At 46.7% G+C, this 19,248-nt stretch overlaps 1 protein-coding gene across 3 annotated transcripts in view; it reads left to right on the top strand.

Moving 5' to 3' along the window:
• Positions 1 to 19,248, top strand: part of LIMD1 (LIM domains containing 1) — a 110,868-nt gene that overhangs the window by 60,910 nt on the left and 30,710 nt on the right. The window contains exon 1 of one of the 3 annotated variants that reach the window (XM_038766372.1): positions 6,889 to 6,929. The exons of the other annotated variants lie outside the window; for them this stretch is intronic. The gene's annotated coding sequence lies outside the window, so the exon portion shown is untranslated. Of the gene's footprint in view, positions 1 to 6,888; positions 6,930 to 19,248 lie in introns of those variants that run through there. 3 annotated transcript variants of the gene reach the window in all.

Here is a 19,248-nt window from a genome sequence, read left to right as displayed (position 1 = left end):
ATTAGTAGTAGTATTAACCCAGTTTTCCAGAGGGAAGGATGTCTGTGGGGTATGGAATTTTGGAGGCAACTGACTTCTAAGGTGTTGGATTACTACCAGTTTTGTTTCCTTTAGTAGAATCATGGCCACAAACTGAGGTTGGAAAGGGGGTGAAGATGACCCTTCTTTCCCACTGGGATGCTACTGTATGCTGTCTTCCTTATTGAGTGCAGAAAATGTGCCCTTCCCTCTCCCACCCCCCCATGCAAGCTCAAGCAGACACACAAATACAAAGGTATCCTTAAAATGGGAAAGCTGCCGGAGGTTTAATAAATCCAGTTATTCTCTGGGCTCAGCTCAGTACTCTCACTTCGAGCAGGCTGCTCCTACCTCCTGTAGATGGGCGCTGCTTGCCACAGGCATGGGTTTTGTCTCACTGACTATTTCACCTGCGGGAGCCAGGAAGGTGAGTCAGTGGCTGGAAAAGCCGCCGAGAACGAAGGTGAGACTCCCCAGAGAAAGCTCATCTGCTGCCAAGGCGCTCGTCCCTGCCAAGGGGTGGGGCCCTCTGCCCTTTGGGCTTCCGAGAGAAACCGAGTGACATTTCCTTCCCACGGCGACATTGGAGGTAACGTTTTATGCCCTTATTAGAGAGCAGGAGGGGAGGGAAACATAGGAGAGCTTTACATTATGGGAGGTGTAAGGTCAATAAATGGGAACACTGGAAAACAATGAACTAAGAGAGTTAGCAAATGTGTGTTGCTCTCTCAGCAGCAATAGAGGATGTTGTGCAGAGGCTACCTGGGAGAGAGATCAGGATGGCGACCTCTCCCCTGACTTCTCTGCTGAGATAGAGCACAGGACTACGAGTCAGAAGGACCTGGCTTCTAATGTTGAGTGACCTTGGGCAAGTCATTTAACTTCGTGGTGCCTCTGTTGCCTTATCTATAAAATGGAAATGAAAACTGCGAGCCCCTTGTGGGACATGGACTGTGATTAGCTTATGTCTACACCAGTCCTTAGTACACTGCCTGGCACATGATGTTTTACTGATAAGATACCGACAAAAAAGAAAAAGGAGGAGAGGGTCTCCAGGTGAGATGAGTCACCCAGAGAGGGGACTGGACTCGTTTTTTTCGCTCTGTTGCTACTTGAGCTGCTGTGCTTTACGCTAGTTCTACACCTGGTTCCTCTTCACCCCACTTCCAGCCCTCGATGACCCACGCCATGTGGTGTGAGAGTGAGGAGGAAGTGGCTGTCCTGGCCGCTTTTTTCCTGTTTAGGAGTCGGAGGAGGGAGGAATGAGGAGTCAGCAAGGTATGAAAGATTGTAGAACTGCAGCCCCTGGGGAAAGCAAATGTGGATCTGGAGGCTTAGAAGTCCACAGTGGTTGACGATGAGCTTCCCTCTGGCCCCAAGGGACTGGACATGGAGTCAGAGTCTGCCATGTAACAGTGAGGAAGAAGAGGGCCAGCAAAGAAGGCTTTTGGCATGAAGGAGAGTGGATCCCACAGATATGTGAGCCCCTCCTCTAGACTGTAAGCTCCTTGTAGACAGGGAACATGCCTACCATCTGTTGTGCTCTCCCGAGTGCTTAATCCGATGCTCTGCACATAGTAAGTCCTCAAAAAATTCGATTGATTGATCGATTGGATCATGAGAGACACAGGTAGTCACCGGAGACCAAGGACATGTATCTCACGATAGGGTAAAGTATCAGGGGCTAAAATCGAATTAAAGAGATTTTCCTGAATAAGCTTTCAGAGATATGTGCGTTTTCAAATCACCTCTAGCCTTCCCCTTCTGTTGACATTGTGTGTAGATGAACTGTATCAGCCCATCTCTCCTATAGATTGCTAACTCTAGGAGGGCAGAGGGGTCCCAAGCCCCTAGTACAGAACTTTGCACCCTCAGTGAATGTGATGATGATGGTGATAGATGATATAAATCGGGTTTCTTTTTTAAAAAAAGAAAACATCCCTCCTACATTTTTCAGTGTGCAGAAATGCACATCCAAAAATGAATTTGCTACCGAGACAAGAGGCAGGGTGGAGGAGATTCACTACTCCACACAAGTGACCTAAGCATCATTTGTGGAAGGACATTTCCTCTTAACTGGGTTGTACTCTGAAGGAAAAGAACTTTGGGGGTTTGGGGTGTGACGTGTGTGTCTGTGTGGGTTTAGGTGTGATATTTTGGTACCAAGCAGATCTCTATTTATTTATTTATTTTACTTGTACATATCTATTCTATTTATTTTATTTTGTTAGTATGTTTGGTTTTGTTCTCTGTCTCCCCCTTTTAGACTGTGAGCCCACTGTTGGGCAGGGACTGTCTCTATATGTTGCCAATTTGTACTTCCCAAGCGCTTAGTACAGTGCTCTGCACACAGTAAGCGCTGAATAAATACGATTGATGATGATGATGATGATCTCTACAGGGCTCTGTTGTGAAATGTCTCTGCTCTTGCCAGCTGTCTCTCAGCGGACAGATTTTAAAAGCTCACTAAAAGGCCATCACAGAACTCAGAGACCCAAAGCCCAGTGTGGGAAAGAGAAATCATGCTGGGTACAGGAGCCGGCAGTTCTCCGAAGGTCCTGTTGTCCGGCGGCTCGGGTCGAGGTTGGGCGGTGGGTAGCCCCAGGATGGGCTAAAGAATTTATTGTCCCCAGGCTGCTTGGTGGTGGTAAGATACCACTCTAGAGGAGATAGTGGCTGAGTGTTCGGGGAGAGACCCAGTCCACCTGAAACTTCTTTCTGTCCCCTAAAACAGGCATGGGACAACAAGGTTTCTCAGCCCTATCAAAGCCCGGAATTGGCACCATAAGGAGAAATGGAGAAAGTAAAACTTGGCTGCTGTGGTCCTTCCCCCGAATCCTGGAATTGGGTTATTTTTTTTTAATCGAGAAGAGGCTGGGCTCCCAAGGGAAAACCTAAGGATATTTCCTTTCCTACAAAAAAAGTCATCCTTCGTGCCTGAGGTTTACGCTGTGGGGGTTGCCCCTGGGGTCCCTTTCTTACCCTGATTTGTGTTTGGAAAAATCTGGAAGAATCACAAAAACAGTTGTTTCTGCCACCAGCTTCCTGCGGAGGGAGCACAGTCACTGTCAGAGAAGGCAGATGTGTGGGCTTTTATGTTTATTTTATTTGGATTACCTGAATTTCCTAACTTCCTAATCTTAGAATTTTACAACTCTCTGAAATATCCCCCTATCTTCAAATCTGGGAAACTAAAGACCTGAAAAAATCCCCCCAAATATATGAAATGATCATAATGGGCAAGACTGCTTTAGAGAGTCTGTTTCTTCCCTTTTTTGAATTTTGGCTCTTTCCTCTCCCCCGTTTTCCTCTCCCCCTTTTTCCTCTCCCCCTTTTTCCTCTCCCCCTTTTTCCTCTCCCCCTCCTCCCCCTCCCCATCCTCCCTGCCTTACCTCCTTCACCTCCCCACAGCACCTGTATATATGTTTATATATATATGTTTGTACGTATTTATTACTCTATTTTACTTGTACATATTTATTCTATTTATTTTATTTTGTTAATATGTTTTGTTTTGTTGTCTGTCTCCCCCTTCTAGACTGTGAGCCCGCTGTTGGGCAGGGACCGTCTCTATATGTTGCCAACTTGTACTTCCCAAGCGCTTAGTACAGTGCTCTGCACACAGTAAGTGCTCAATAAATACGATTGAATGAATGAATGAATGAAAACTTGACTGGTCTGCTACAAGAGTCCTTTTGGGAGCATTAATAGGTTTGTATAGGACTTCCAGTTTACTACGGGAAGAGGGAAAAAAAAATGGAGTCTGGTTTTCCCAAGTCTTGAAGTTTTGCGGGGGCCAAGGGATCACATCGTCTATCTCTTTTGCCCCAATGAGCAGTATTTATTGAGCACCTGCTTTGGGCAGAGCACTAAGTGCTTGGGAAGAGAATAATATAAATTAGTGGATGTGAGTGTTGCCATCCAGGAGCTTGCAGGCTGGGATCTAGCACAGTGCTTTGCAGATTTGAGAAGCAGCGTGGCTCACTGGAAAGAGCCCGGGCTTTGGAGTCAGAGGTCATGGGTTCAGATCCCGGCTCCGCCAATTGTCAGCTGTGTGACTTTGGGCTAATCACTTCACTTCTCTGGGCTTCGGTTACCTCATCTGTAAAATGGGGATTAAGACTCTGAGCCCCAAGTGGGACAACCTGATCACCTTGTAACCTCCCCAGCGCTTAGAACAGTGCTTGGCACATAATAAGTGCTTAATAAATGCCATCATCATCATCATCAATAAATACTGTGGCCCTGATGATGGTGGTGGTTTCCCAGATGGCTAGATCATTGGGAACACATGTCTGACAATAAGCAGCAGCACTATTCTGTATAAAATAATAATAATAATGATGGTATTTGTAAAGCGCTTACTATGTGCCAAGCACTGTTCTAAGCTCTGGCACTGTTCTAAGCGCTGACTAGCTTAAGGTTTGGCTCCCTCTTATTCTCCTGCCCAGGGTGACTCCTTTCTCTCCCACCTGCCCTCCCAAGAAGCACGTCTCTTCTGTCCAGGGTTAGCCAGCCACCATCCAGCAGGCTAGACCAACAAGTCAACCAGTGGTGTTAACTTAGAATTTACTTTATGCAGAGCACTGAACTAAGCGCTTGGGAGAGTACAGTACAACAGAGCTGGTAGACAGGTTGTTCCTGGCCCACAAGGAGCTTACAGTGTAGAGTGGGAGACAGACATTAAAATGAATCATAGATATGTGCAAAAGTGCTGAAGGTCTGAGAGTGGGCTGAATATCAAGTACTTAAAGGGTGCAGGGCAAAACAGGAGGGAGAGGAAATAAAAGAAATGAGAGCTTAGTCAGGGGAGGCCTCTTGAAGATATAATTTTAATAAAGCTTTGAAGGTGGGGAGAGTGGTAGTGCGTTTCCGATGAAGTGGTGGGCGATAGGGGAGGAGTTCCTTATATATAAATTCTTGGATCAGCACGGTAGGAATCTGGATGGAGAAGAAAAGATCGATTTTAGTGATGTTGTGAAGGTAGAACTGATAGGATTTGGTGGCAGGTTGATAGGGGATCTATAATAATATTAATAATAAGCATTTAGTACAGTGCTGTGCACACAGTAAGTGCTCAATAAATATGACATTGATTGATTAATAATAATGGCATTTATTAAGCGCTTACTATGTGCAAAGCACTGTTCTAAGCGCTGGGGCGGATACAAGGTGATCAGGTTGTCCCAAGTGGGGCTCACAATCTTAATCCCCGTTTTACAGATGAGGTAACTGAGGCCCAGAGAAGTGAAATGACTTGCCCAAAGTCACACAGCTGACAAGCGGCGGGGCCAGGATTTGAACCCATGACTTCTGACTCCAAAGCCCAGGCTCTTTCCACTGAGCCATGCCACTTCCCCTAAAAGACAATGGGTCCAGGAGGACGTCGCTCCTTCGAAGTGAGTCCTGATGTGTGCAAATACCTTTCCTCGGTTACTTCGTAGCAGCCCCCTCCGATAAGTGCTGCCAACAAACTTTTTGTTTGTTTGCGTGTGTTTTTGTCATTGTTGGTTTTTAAATGGTATTTCGAAACTGCTCACTGTGTGCCAGGCGCTCTGCTAAGCGCTGGGGTAGATACAAGCTAAGCAGGTTGGACACAGTCCCTGTCCCACATAGGGCTCAAAGTCTTCTTTTCCCCATTTTACATATGAGGTAACCAAGGCACAGGGATGTGAAGTGACTTGCTCCAAGTCACACAGCAGACACGTGGCAGAGGTGAGATTAGAACTCAGGTCCTTCCCACTCCCGGGCCCGTGCTCTATCCACTAAGCCAGGTTTGCATGGCCAGAATCTACCACAAAATCTCCGGCAGAAAATACATTTGCATGTAAAGAGCTCAGGCAAGAAAGTGGAGATGCTATAGTGATAAGTCTTTCCAGAAGTTTGGTTATGTCGGCAGGAGGTTCCTGGGAAACCCCAAATGATCTTGAGATTTCCTGAAAGGGGGTATAGTGAGAAGAAAATGAACTTAGATGGCTGGAAAGGAGGGGCCACTATTCCTGCCCTGGCAATTGTGGACAAGTGAAGTCTGCGTCAGCAAGTAACTGAAACTCTAAATTATGAACAACTGACCACAAGTCCTTCCTGCAGGGTTTCTGACGTTCTTTGGGTGTTTTATTTATAGAATCTGCTTAACATTTAAAAAAAAACACCATGTAATGCAGTTGTGTGTGGGGATTTTTGTAGTAATCACTTCAGTGTTCAGGACTGTAGGCACAATAGGGACATGGATCAGTGCACCTTCCTTAAAACTTTGGCTCTGTTTATTATTTAGAAACTGTCGTTTCCTGGCCTGGGAGATTCAGTTCACAATATATACAGACTCCTCGGTAACAAATGGTCAAGGACAGTTTGGATTCTGGAGACAGAGAGCGAGAGAGAGAGGAGCGAAGGGAGACTGAAGGAGGGAGCGAGAAAAGGAGAATGAATATTTGAGATTGCATCTCCCCCTTGTAGACTGTGACCCACTGTTAGTAGGGAACGTTTCTATATGTTGCCAACTTGTACTTCCCAAGTGCTTAGTACAGTGCTCTGCACACAGTAAGTGCTCAGTAAATACTATTTAATGAATGAATGAATCTTCATACACAGGCAACTCCCAATTTATCCAGGCATGGAGTCTCCCATTTGTGGATTTATCCAGACCCTTGGCTTTGCCTGCTGCCTCCTCCTAACCATCCCCCTGGTCATTCGCATTTCCACCCAAGGGTGGGCCAGCCCTTGAGCCAAGAGCTGAGATATAAACCGTCATTTTTGGTTCCTTATGAGTAGTTTGGTGGAGGAAGGGCTAGAGATTTTTTTTTTCCACAGGCTCGTAGACCTCCATTAGCGTATATTCAAGAAAGCTTGAAGGAGCTAGCAGGAGCGATTCTTCTGCGGCGGAAAGACCCCAGATGGACACTAACACTCACGTAATAAGTCCCCATGGTTGGGCGTTAGATATGACCACTTGGATTTTCCGGTTTCCTCACCCAGGGGCTGAAACTTCCTATTAATTTAGGACAGGGAGCTTTGGAGTGAGGAAAGAAGGCAGTTTCACTACCCCATGGCTCTAATGACTTGGAAGTTTCAGGATCTGGGCGTTGTTCTACTTCCCTCTGAACATTAAGTCAGGGAGGTGGGGGAATAAGGCCCCGAACAACTTCAGAAGTGAAGCCCCACCGCCAGCAGACACCGTAGTCGCTGAGGTTTTCAGGGGGCCGGTCAAAATGGAAACCCAGAATACTCACGGAAACCCCGCTTCAGCCTCCCTTTGTGTGCTGCCCCTCCATAGGCGCCAAGACCACCCAGGATGGACTTCCTGCAACTTCAGCCATTCTAGGGAAGAGAGGGAGCCACAGGACACCTGGATTCTAGTCACGTTTCTCTCTCTGACTTGCTGGGTAACCCGATGTATTCTTTCCCAGTGCTTACTACAGTCCTCTACCCACAAAATCACTTAATACGTTTTACCACTCCTGCTACTGGGAGTAAGTCAGTTCAGTTTGGGTCCTTACTACGTCTGCTTTTCGTCACGGAATGTCAGAGTGAATGACAATCAATCCATCAGTCAATCAATCGTATTTATTGAGCGCTTACTGTGTGCAAAGCACTGTACTAAGCGCTTGGGAAGCACAAGTTGGCAACATATAGAGACAGTCCCTACCCAACAGTGGGCTCACAGTCTAGAAACCCTCCAATGAGTAGTTTTTTGAGCTTCTGAGATGAAGGCCCTCTGCCTGGTCAGGCAGTGACTGATATAATAATAATAATAAATAATAATGGTATTTGTTAAGCGCTTACTATGTGCAAAGCACTGTTCTAAGCGCTGGGAGGGGATACAAGGTGATGAGGTTGTCCCATGCTGGGCTCGCAGTCTTAATCCCCATTTTACAGATGAGGTAACTGAGGCTCAGAGAAGTGAAGTGACTTGCCCAGGGTCACACAGCAGACATGTGGCGGAGCCGGGATTCGAACCCATGACCTCTGACCCCAAAGCCCGGGCTCTTTCCACTGAGCCACGCTGCTCATTCTGGAAGTTGCTGGTTTTCTTGTTTCCTTCAGGGCAAACTTATGGCAGGGTTTTATGTTATTTGTTAAGTGCGTACTTTGTGCCAGGCACTTTTCTAAGTGCTGAGGTAAATACCAGCTAATGAGGTTGGACACGGTCCATTTGCCACATGGGACTCACAGCCTAAATCCTCATTTTACAGATGAGGTGACAGGCACAGAGAAGTTAAGTGACGTGCCCAAGGCCTCGCAGTAGATAAATGACAGATCTGAGAGTAGAACCCGGGTCTTTCTGACACCTAGGCCACTCGGCTTCGCTCCTCTGCCGCTAATCTCCTCACCGTGCCTCGTTCTCGCCTGTCCCGTCGTCGACCCCTGGCCCACGTCATCCCCCGGGCCTGGAATGCCCTCCCTCTGCCCATCCGCCAAGCTAGCTCTCTTCCTCCCTTCAAGGCCCTACTGAGAGCTCACCTCCTCCAGGAGGCCTTCCCAGACTGAGCCTCCTCTTTCCTCTCCCCCTCGTCCCCCTCTCCATCCCCCCGTCTTACCTCCTTCCCTTCCCCACAGCACCTGTATATATGTACATATTTATTACTCTATTTATTTTACTTGTACATATCTATTCTATTTATTTTATTTTGTTAATATGTTTGTTTTTGTTCTCTGTCTCCCCCTTCTAGACTGTGAGCTCACTGTTGGGTAGGGACCGTCTCTACATGTTGCCAGCTTGTACTTCCCAAGTGCTTAGTACAGTGCTGTGCACACAGTAAGCGCTCAATAAATACGATTGATTGATTGGGGAAGGTCAGGAAAGGAGGGCAGCCAAGGGATTCAGACAGGTGAACACCTGTGTGCCCACACGCATTCACAACCACAGTCCCCCACACACAGGTTTTTGCAGCTCCCACTGGGACTCAGCGACCCCCGTACCCAGGGCCGGGGTGGGAGAGGCCGTGGGCACCACCCCTCGTGGCTCCCAGAGCCGCAGCTAGGGACGGGAACGGCTACGAACCGAGCACAGCAAATCAATCAATCAATCAGTCGTATTTATCGAGCGCTTACTGTGTGCAGAGCACTGTACTAAGCGCTTGGGAAGTACAAGTTGGCAACATCTAGAGACAGTCCCTACCCAGCAGTGGGCTCACAGTCTAGAAGGGGGAGACAGAGAACAAAACCAAACATACATGCCGCCCCGCTGCCCCTGCGGGTTTTGGGCGTCCAGCAAGACTACGAATTTGTGTTTCCAAATGCTTTGCTGCCCAGTCCACACCCTCCACTCCTCTGCTGCTAGCCTCCTCACTGGGCCTCGTTCTCACCTGTCCCACCGTCCACCCCCGGCCCACGTCCTCCCCCTGGCCCGGAATGCCCTCCCTCCGCCCATCCGCCAAGTTAGCTCTCTTCCTCCCTTCAAAGCCCTACTGAGAGCTCACCTCCTCCAAGAGGCCTTCCCAGACTGAGCCCCCTTTTTCCTCTCCCCCTCCCCATCCCCCCACCAACCTCCTTCCCCTCCCCACAGCACTTATATATATATATTTGTACAGATTTATTTGTTTGTACAGATTTATTACTCTATTTTACTTGTTCATATTTACTATTCTATTTATTTTGTTAATGATGTGCATTTAGCTTTAATTCTATTTGTTCTGACGACACCTGTCCACATGTTTTGTTTTCTTGTCTGTCTCCCCCTTCTAAACTGTGAGCCCGTTGTCGGGTAGGGACTGTGTCTATATGTTGCCAACTTGGACTTCCCAAGCGCTTAGTACAGCGCTCTGCACCCAGTAAGCGCTCAATAAATACGATTGAATGAATGAATGAGCATCCATGCCAGGGCCACTGGGTGTCTTGGACAGAGCCCGGACCACACGGACTGAGTGGGTTCCACAGGGCTTAAGGTGAGGAGAGGAAGGAGGACGGCGGGGGTATGAGGGAAGAGAAGCTGCATGGCGTTCGAATCCCGGCTCTGCCAGTTGTCAGCTGTGTGACTTTGGGCGAGTCACTTCACTTCTCTGTGCCTCAGTTACCTCATTTGTAAAATGGGGATGAAGACTTGTGAGCCCCCCGTGGGACAACCTGATCACCTTGTAACCTCCCCAGCGTTTAGAACAGTGCTGTGCACATAGTAAGCGCTTAAGAAATGCCATCATTATTATTATTACTATAGAGCACAGGCCTGGGGGTCAGAAGGTCATGGGTTCTAATCCCAGCTCTGTCACTCGTCTGCTGTGTGATGGTAGGCAAGCCACTTCACTTCTGGGCCTCAGTTACCCTACCCGTAAAATGGGGATTTTACAGATAGAGAAGAGAAGCAGTGTGGCTCAGTGGAAAGAGCCCGGGCTTTGGGGTCAGAGGTCATGGGTTCAAATCCCAGCTCCGCCAATTGTCAGCCGTGGGACTTTGGGCAAGTCACTTCACTTCTCTGGGCCTCAGTTACCTCATCTGTAAGATGGGGATTAAGACTGTGAGCCCCCCGTGGGACAACCTGATCACCTTGTGACCGCCCCAGCGCTTCGAACAGTGCTTTGCACATAGTAAGCGCTTAATAAATGCCATCATTATCATTACATTATTTGGAACTGAGCCCCACATGGGAAAGGGACTGTGTCCAACTTGACTTGCTTGTATCTACCCCAGCTCTTAGAACAGTGCCTGGCACATAGTAGGTGCTAAACAAATCCCATAATTATTATTATTACGAGAGGAGGAGGGGGTGCCTCCCCAATCTCCCCCGGCTCACCTCCGGAACAGCTGAGGGTCACTCTTGCCTGCTACATCAAAGGAGACAATGGAAAAAGCTGTTTACTTGGGACAGGGACCGTGTCCAACCTGATTAGCTCTTATCCACCCCAGTGCTTAGTACAGTGCCTGGCACATAGTAAGCTCTTAACAAATATCATAAGAAAAAGGAGAACATGAAGAGGCCTGGCCGTACATAAAGCCACAGTCTGGGCAGCAAAAAGTTGCCTCTCCCCAGCCAAGACACCATGCCATCTTGGCTGGTGTGGTGTGAGTGGAAAGGGAGATGGGGAGGGAGGCGTTGAACTTTTCACAGATTGAGAAACTAGTTTGGACTCTGAATGTCTGAGCTTCTCCTGATGCTTGTAGGGTGCCAGCTGCTGATCTGGGCCACCACTTCCCCCAAACTTAGGAGTGTCCCATCCTCTGCCTCCTCTTGCATACTGGGCCAGAGCCGGTACAGAGCATGAATAAAGGAAATCCACAAATAATTCAAACTTGTCATCTTAACCAAGAGTTTTAACGCTGTACCCAACTGTGCTTTTCCCAAAGCTCCATGTGAGTGGCAAAGTTGTCTAGAATTACTCCATCTCCCCTGCCAACTATCCAGCAGCCACTGCCATAGCTGACTGTTCTTTAAATGGTCCTAATTAATTCTCCTGGTTCCTAAATTGAATTCAATTTGGGTCAGTTGCTGGTGGTCACATTTTGCTCCTTGAATAATTCATGAATCCTCTCAATCTGTCAATCAATCAGTGGTATTTATTGAGCACTGTACTGAGAGCTTGGGAGAGTACACTATCATGGAGTTTGTAGACACGATCCCTGCCCACTGACAGGGGCATCTTTTGACTCCCAAGAATGTTTCCCTTCCCTTTTCAATTCTGTTTTTCCCGACTGGCCCAGATGGAGGGGTGATGGGCTAGCAACCCCTGACGTTCGTAAAGAGTCTGGACGTGCCCTTTACAGTGCTCTGCAACCCACCCACTCACTCGGCAGCATGAAAGGCAGGGATGAATGAGCATAGGTGGACCTGTGCCAACCATTAGCTCTGACATGGATTCCTTTGCTCAGGTCCTCCACCATTCCCAGCCGGAGACTCCAGCCTCTGAGTTCCCATTACGGGTACACCACTCTTCCAGTTATTATGCTGTGGGGTGGTTTAGAAACAGCATGAAGTAGAGGCTAGACCACGGGCCTGGGAGAAGGTAATGGGTTCTAATCCCAGCTCTGCCGCTGGCCTGCTGCGTGGCCTTGGGCAAGTCACTTCACTTCCCTGGACCTGAGTTACCTCATCTGTAAAATGGGGATTGAGATTGTGAACCCCATGTGGGACAGGGACTGTCCAACCGGATTTGCTTGTATCCATCCCTGTGCTTATTACAGTGCCTGGCACATAGTGAATACTTAAAAAATGCCATTATTATTATTATTATTGCAAGGATTATGACAGTCTAAAGGAGAAGGGAGGACTCAAGCATGTATAGTAATAATAACGATGGTATTTGTTAAGCGCTTACTACGTGCCAAGCCCTGTTCTAAGCGCTGGGGTAGATACCTGGTAATCAGGTTGTCCCACGTGGGGCTTACAGTCTTAATCCCCATTTTACAGATGAGAGAACTGAGGCCCAGAGAAGATAAGTGACTTGCCCAAGGTCACACAGCAGACAAATGGCAGAGCCGGGATTAGAACCCACGACTTCTGGCTTCCAAGCCCAGGCTCTTGCCACTGAGCCACGCTGCTTCTCAACACAGTCACAAAAAGCATGGCTCTCCGTTGCCATTTGCTGGAATTAGGCTCCTGAAGGTCTCTCTGATTGATAAGACCAAAAGCTGTGGGAGAAATTAGGTTAAAGATCTCTTTCCCTAAGTCACACTGGGTAGCCTTTCTTGATGGTTTTCATGACGGACTCCACACCAAAATGCCTCCTCACAGACAGCACTCCCTTTCCCCATGCTAGGCAGCTGAATACCTCCACTCTCTTGTTCAAGGCAGGTGCTTTCCTCTCCCTGTTCATAAATTTCTCCTCACTTCTTGCCTCAGTCATTTTTTAGGACATCAATAAAACCTGTGACTGGATCTCAGCAGGGTGAAGCACAATCCAGTGGGAGCTGAGAGTGAGTCTGGATTATTTTAAACGCTCAGTACAGTGCTTTGCCCACAGAAAGCACTCAGTAAATACCACTGAATGAATTTGAAATGGCAGGAAACGGGCTGAAGTGAGGTGATGAAACTGAATTCTCATCTGTAAAATGGTGATTCAGTACCTGTTTTCCTTTTTACTTAGACTGTGAGCCCCATATAGGAACACACGCTATATCTGGCTGGATTATCTGTACCGTAGTGCTGAGTACAGTGCTTGGCACATAGTAAGCATTTAAAAAATATTATTATTATTATTGTGAGCCCACTGTTGGGTGAGCCACTGTTGGGTGAGCCCACTTTTAGACTGTGAGCCCACTGTTGGGTAGGGACTGTCTCTATATGTTGCCAATTTGTACTTCCCAAGCGCTTAGTACAGTGCTCTGCACATAGTAAGCGCTCAATAAATACTATTGATGATGATGATGATTGTGAGGTATCTCAGAATGTGATCCATGGTAGCCAAAATAAAGCACAGAATATTAAGCATGGTTACCTAAAACTGTGATGAGTCAGGGAAACCTGAATATAAAACACCAGTGATTGATCTGTGTAAATAAATGTGTCGTAAAAATGAAATGAAAGGTACTTCAAAAGCTCAACAATCTAGAAAAATCAGTCTGGGTACGTGAATATCATGAGTAATTGAATTTTTCAACCTTTCAGTGTCACATGGTCACATCTTTCATACCTCTGTGAAGAAATGGTTTACAAAAGCGTAGGTTTGGCAAGTACCAAAGGAAGCAAGTAGAGAAGCCTCCAGCCTGGAATGTGCCTCCGATGAACTGAGAATTGACTGCACTGCATTATTTCTAAACAGTTATTTTAACTAATGGAGTTTGGTCAGAATGCTCTTTATTTTTCCGTGGCCAGACTGTGTCTTCCTCCTTTTGTTTATTCTGGGTTCCGCCGATGCTTGTCCAGACACACATCCAGAGTCTGGCCCAGTCGTCTGAGGAATTGTTGGAGGAAAAGGAAGATGGGGAAAACAAGCCAGCCAGCAGCTCATTTGTACGTTCAGATAAATGATTCTGTAGAGCGCTCGTTTAACAAGATGTTTTCGTGACTTTTTGCCAGAGGCAGCCGACAAAGCCACGTGCTCTAACTGAGGGCCCAAAGGATTGATAGTGTGGTAGTTCTAGTGGTTGGGGTTAGCTGAGATCAGGTACAGTTCCTCCCTTACAAAGCTCCCTTACATCAGCTCTCCCTCTCATTCATTCAATCGTATTTATTGAGCGCTTACTGTGTGCAGAGCACTGTACTAAGTGCTCGGGAAGTACAAGTTGGCAACATATAAAGACGGTCCCTACCCAACAGCGGGCTCACTGTCTAGAAGACTGTGACTGTGATCAGAGCCATTTGGGGATAAAGTCTTCTAAATACATCTACAGAACTCAGCAGGAGCTTTTGGACAACTGGAATCATTTACCTCCTTTGAGATTTGGTTGATTTTCATTTGCGGTCTCCACCTCCATCAGATCAGAGGGTCCGTCTTCTACATTCTTCACCTCCATAGATAAAGACTCAGGCTATTAAAAAAAATGCAGATATTGCGTCTCCTCAAAGCAGACTACTACTTTACAATGTTATTCAAATGTCCCGGTCATCTACATTCCCCAACTTAAAAGATAGATTTCAACCAGCTGCACAAGGGAAACTAAAAAATATCGAGGGGGCTCGGCCGTATTGTAATGACAAAGACAGCGCTCCCTGAGAGAAATCAGCACTTGAAAATGAAAAAAAACACTTGTGGCCAATTCCCTCAAGTTCACACCGTCGCTTACAGCGTGGTCAGATCATTTCCCCAGAGCTGTTGGCTAACATGATTCAGAGCGGGGTTATCATCAATCATATTTATTGAGCGCTTACTGTGTGCAGAGCACTGTACTAAGCGCTTAAGGTGAGGCCAAGGGGAAAGGCCAGCGACTTTTTGCTCAGGTGCGGGCAGCTTACGTGTCTACCAACTTTTATATCGTTCTCTCCCAAGGGCTTAGTACTGTGTTGTGCATACAGTAAGTGCTCAATAAATACCCTTGATTGATTGAAGGAGAACAGAAACTGGCTGATATGACAGAGAAGTGAAGGAGAAGCTGCTAGGCCTAATGGAAAGAGTCAGAGGACCTGGGTTCTGATCTCTTCTCTGCCACTTGCCTGCCCATGTGACCTTAGGGAAGTCGCTTCTCTGTGCCTCAGTTCCCTCATTTGTAATAATAATAATAATAATAATAATAATAATGGTTTTATTAAGTGCTTACTATGTGCCAAGCACTGTTCTGAGTACTTAAATGGGGATTCATTCATTCAATCCTATTTATTGAGCACTTGCTGTGTGCAGAGCACTGTACTAAGCGCTTGGGAAGTACAAATCGGCAACATATAGAGACGGTCCCTACCCAACAACAGGCTCACAGTCATGAGGATTCAATACCTGTCCTCCCTCCTCTTTAGACTGAGAGCCCCATGTGGGAGAGAGACTGTGTCTGATCTGCATATACTAAATCTAACTTAGAACAGTCCTTGGCACATGGATAGAGCTTAATGAATACTATTATTATTACTATTATTATGATTATTATTGTTAATAATAACGATAAGATTTGAGCTTTAGAGGGCTTGTGGATGCAGAACCTCTGAAGACCTAGCACTGTCATTGGAAAGTCAAAATGCCCTTTTAGACTGTGAGCCCACTCTTTTAGACTGTGAGCCCACTGTTGGGCAGGGACTGTCTCTATATGTTGCCAACTTGTACTTCCCAAGCGCTTAGTACAGTGCTTTGCACACAGTAAGCGCTCAATAAATACGATTGATTGATTAATTGATTTTGGGATGCCCCGTAGTAACACTGGTAGGCTGGCATTTCTCTTCTCCCCCTGGGCCATAACGGGGAAGTTCTAATTTGGAGTTGGAAGCCTTCCTTGGGCTTGCTCTGTTTTGCTTTACCTCTTGGTGAGCAATTTCAGTTTAAGGGTAGGATGTCTGCTGGCTTTTTTATCTGCGAGTCCAGTTCTCTTGTTTTATTTTGGGGCGACCGTCTCTATATGTTGCCAACTTGTACTTCCCAAGCGCTTAGTACAGTGCTCTGCACACAGTAAGCGCTCAATAAATACGATTGATTGATTGATTGATTGACTTGGAAAGACTGCTCGTTCTGTGGTTCACGCCGTATAAATCCGTCCCTCACCGGCTGTTTATACAGGAGATGAAGCCATGGGGTAAAATTGAGTAATAGGGAAAGAATGCCGTTGGGGTTGTTTTAAAGGCATCGATGAGAAAAACACCTGTTGGCGTTAATTTCTAACGTCCTCATCACACCTCCTCCAGTGTGAAAACATTTATAGCTGTCATCTACACCTTCCTTAGTAGCTTACAGTAAAGGAGAAGTCCAGGAACTCTACTGCATGTCACCTCGGGTTTGGGATTTTATGGTGGAAAGGTAACCCTCCTACACATGTGAGAGGGTGGGACTGGGACCTAACGAAACTGTACTTACTATTCCCAGCTCTGAGATCAATCAATCAATCAATCGTATTTATTGAGCGCTTACTGTGTGCAGAGCACTGTACTGAGCGCTTGGGAAGTACAAGTTGGCAACATATAGAGACAGTCCCTACCCAACAGTGGGCTCACAGTCTTAAAGGGGGAGATAGTACTGCTTAGTGCTTAGTGCTGAGATAGTAGCTTCCCAGCTCTGAGATGATGATGATGATGACATTTGTTAAGCACTTACTATGTGCAGAGCACTGTCCTAAGCGCTGGGGGGGATACAAGATGATCAGGTTGTCCCACGTGGGGCTCACAGTCTTAATCCCCATTTTACAGGTGAGGTAACCGAGGCACAGAGAAGTGAAGCGACTTGCCCAAAGTCACCCAGCCGACAAGTGGCGGAGCCGGGATTCGAACCCATGACCTCTGACTCCCAAGCCTGGGCTCTTTCCACTGAGCCGTGCTGCTTATCATACTGAGCCATGCTGAGATAGTATAGTAGCTCCCACCTGCAGGCAGTACAACTCACTTTTGCTGTGCAGTGGAAAGCACGGGGTTATTTGGAGCTGTGGTCCTTGCCCCACGTGATGCTATTTTCAAGCCAAAGAAATGCTTCCAGTCGTAGCCTCAAGTTTTATTAGCATTCTGGCATGACTCGGGGTTGGAGTTGTGTGTGTTCCTCTGTACGTATGGATAATATGATAAAGTCTCCAAGTTTCTTTTTGCACACATCCAGCCTCGCACAGAAGTTCACAGGTATTTCCAACCCTCAAAAATTCACCACAGAATTCAACACGCGTCCAACCCGATTAGCTTGTATCTACTCCAGTGCTTAGTACAGTGCCTGGCACGTAGTAATTCCTTAACAAATACCACAGGTATTATTATTATTTCTACCCTCCCTTAACACTTGTCGAGATCGGAGAAGTAGCGTGAGTTGGCGGATAGAGCACGGGCCTGGGAATCAGAAGGACCTGGGTTCTAATCCTCACTCTGCCACTTGTCTGCTGAGCGACCTTGGGCAAGTCAGTTTACTTCTCTGGGCCTCAGTTCCCTCATCTGTAAAATGGGGATTGAGACTGAGAGCCCCATGTGGGACGGCCTGTGTCCAACCCGATTTGCTTGTATCTACCCCAGGGCTTAGTACAGTACCTGGCACATAATGAGCGCTTAATGTGCCATAATTAGCAGCGTGGCTCAGTGGAAAGAGCCCGGGCTTTGGAGTCAGAGGTCATGGGTTCGAATTCCGGCTCCGCCACATGTCTGCTGTGTTACCTCGGGCAAGTCACCTAACTTCTCTGAGCCTGTTACCTCATTTGTAAAATGGAGATGAAGACTGTGAGCCCCACGTGGGACAACCTGATCACCTTGTATCCCCCCAGTGTTTAGAACAGTGCTTTGCACATAATAAGCGCTTAACAAATGCCATCATTATTATTATTATTGTTATTACACCAACGCTTAGTATAGTACCTGGCACATAGTAAGTGCTTAACGAATACCATAAAAAGAACAAAACCACTCACTAGCACATCCTCCCCACCATCCTCTTCATCTCTCGCCTTCCTTCTGCAGTCCCGAAGAAACGCCAGCCTCTGTTTACCACATTCACTCGGCTAGTGCTGTGGGTATTATAGATCAGCGGAAAGATGAGGCAGTGTGGTTATCTTCCCTAAAGTGCTTTTGAGGGGAAAAAAAAGTTTACTAGACTCTAGAGCATTTTTTTGAAGGAACTATCTTAGGACATGCCTAGATTGAACTTTAGGGTCACAGAAGAAGGTAATGATATTTGACTTTATGCCTCCTGTCTGAACTTGATGTCATTCAGGTCTCTGTGGCAGAGACTGTGGCAGACTCTAGACTGTGAGCCCGCCGTTGGGTAGGGACCATCTCTATATGTTGCCAACTTGTACTTCCCAAGTGCTTAGTACAGTGCTCTGCACACAGTAAGCGCTCAATAAAAATGAATGAATGAATGAATGTGGCACTTAATGTAGGGTTTATTAAAATTGTGTTTCCATGGAAAATACCACAACCACTTCCTCACATTATTTGGAATTTATAGAGCGGAGAAAAACAAAATTGGTTCAAGAGAGGTGGGGAGAGGGTTGCATAGATTGAGGTCTTCAGCTGGGATCCGCCAGTCAATGGAGTTTAGTGAGCGCTTACCGTGTGCAGAGCACAGTACTAAGTGTTTGGGAGAGCACAGTAGAGTTGGTAGATGTGATCCCTGCCCTCCAGGAGCTTACAGTCTAGTGGGGGAGACATCATCATCATCAATCGTATTTATTGAGCGCTTACTGTGTGCAGAGCACTGTACTAAGCGCTTGGGAAGTACAAATTGGCAACATATAGAGACAGTCCCTACCCAACAGTGGGCTCACGGTCTAAACATTAAACATTAAACAAACATTAGACAAACATTAAAATAAATTATAGATTGGGAAAGACGCCTGATTTGCAGTGGTAGGGGAGCAAAATGTGAGGGTTGGTTCTAGTGGGAAATGAGTGAGGTTAGATAGGAGGAAGAGAGTTGATTGAGTGCCTTAAATCCAATGATAAGGAGTTTCTGTTTATTGCTGAAATGGATAGGCAGCCATCAACTTGTACTTCCCAAGCGCTTAGTACAGTGCTCTGCACACAGTAAGCGCTCAATAAATACGATTGAATGAATGAATGAATTGAAAGCTTTTGATGAATGGAGAAATCAATCAGTCATGTGTTTTGGGCACTTACTATGTGCCTAGCACTGTCCTAAGTGCTTGGAAGAGCTGTGCACAGAATAGTATTTTAGAAAAATGATCTGGGTAGCAGAGTAAAATATGGACTGGAGGTCAGTGAGGAGGCTGATACAGTAATTGAGGCAGGAAGCGATAAGT

This window comes from Tachyglossus aculeatus, chromosome 2, assembly GCF_015852505.1.
Source record: "Tachyglossus aculeatus isolate mTacAcu1 chromosome 2, mTacAcu1.pri, whole genome shotgun sequence".
Taxonomy (NCBI): domain Eukaryota; kingdom Metazoa; phylum Chordata; class Mammalia; order Monotremata; family Tachyglossidae; genus Tachyglossus; species Tachyglossus aculeatus.
Note: the sequence above shows the minus strand (reverse complement) of the source record. Positions and strands in the feature narration are given on the sequence as shown.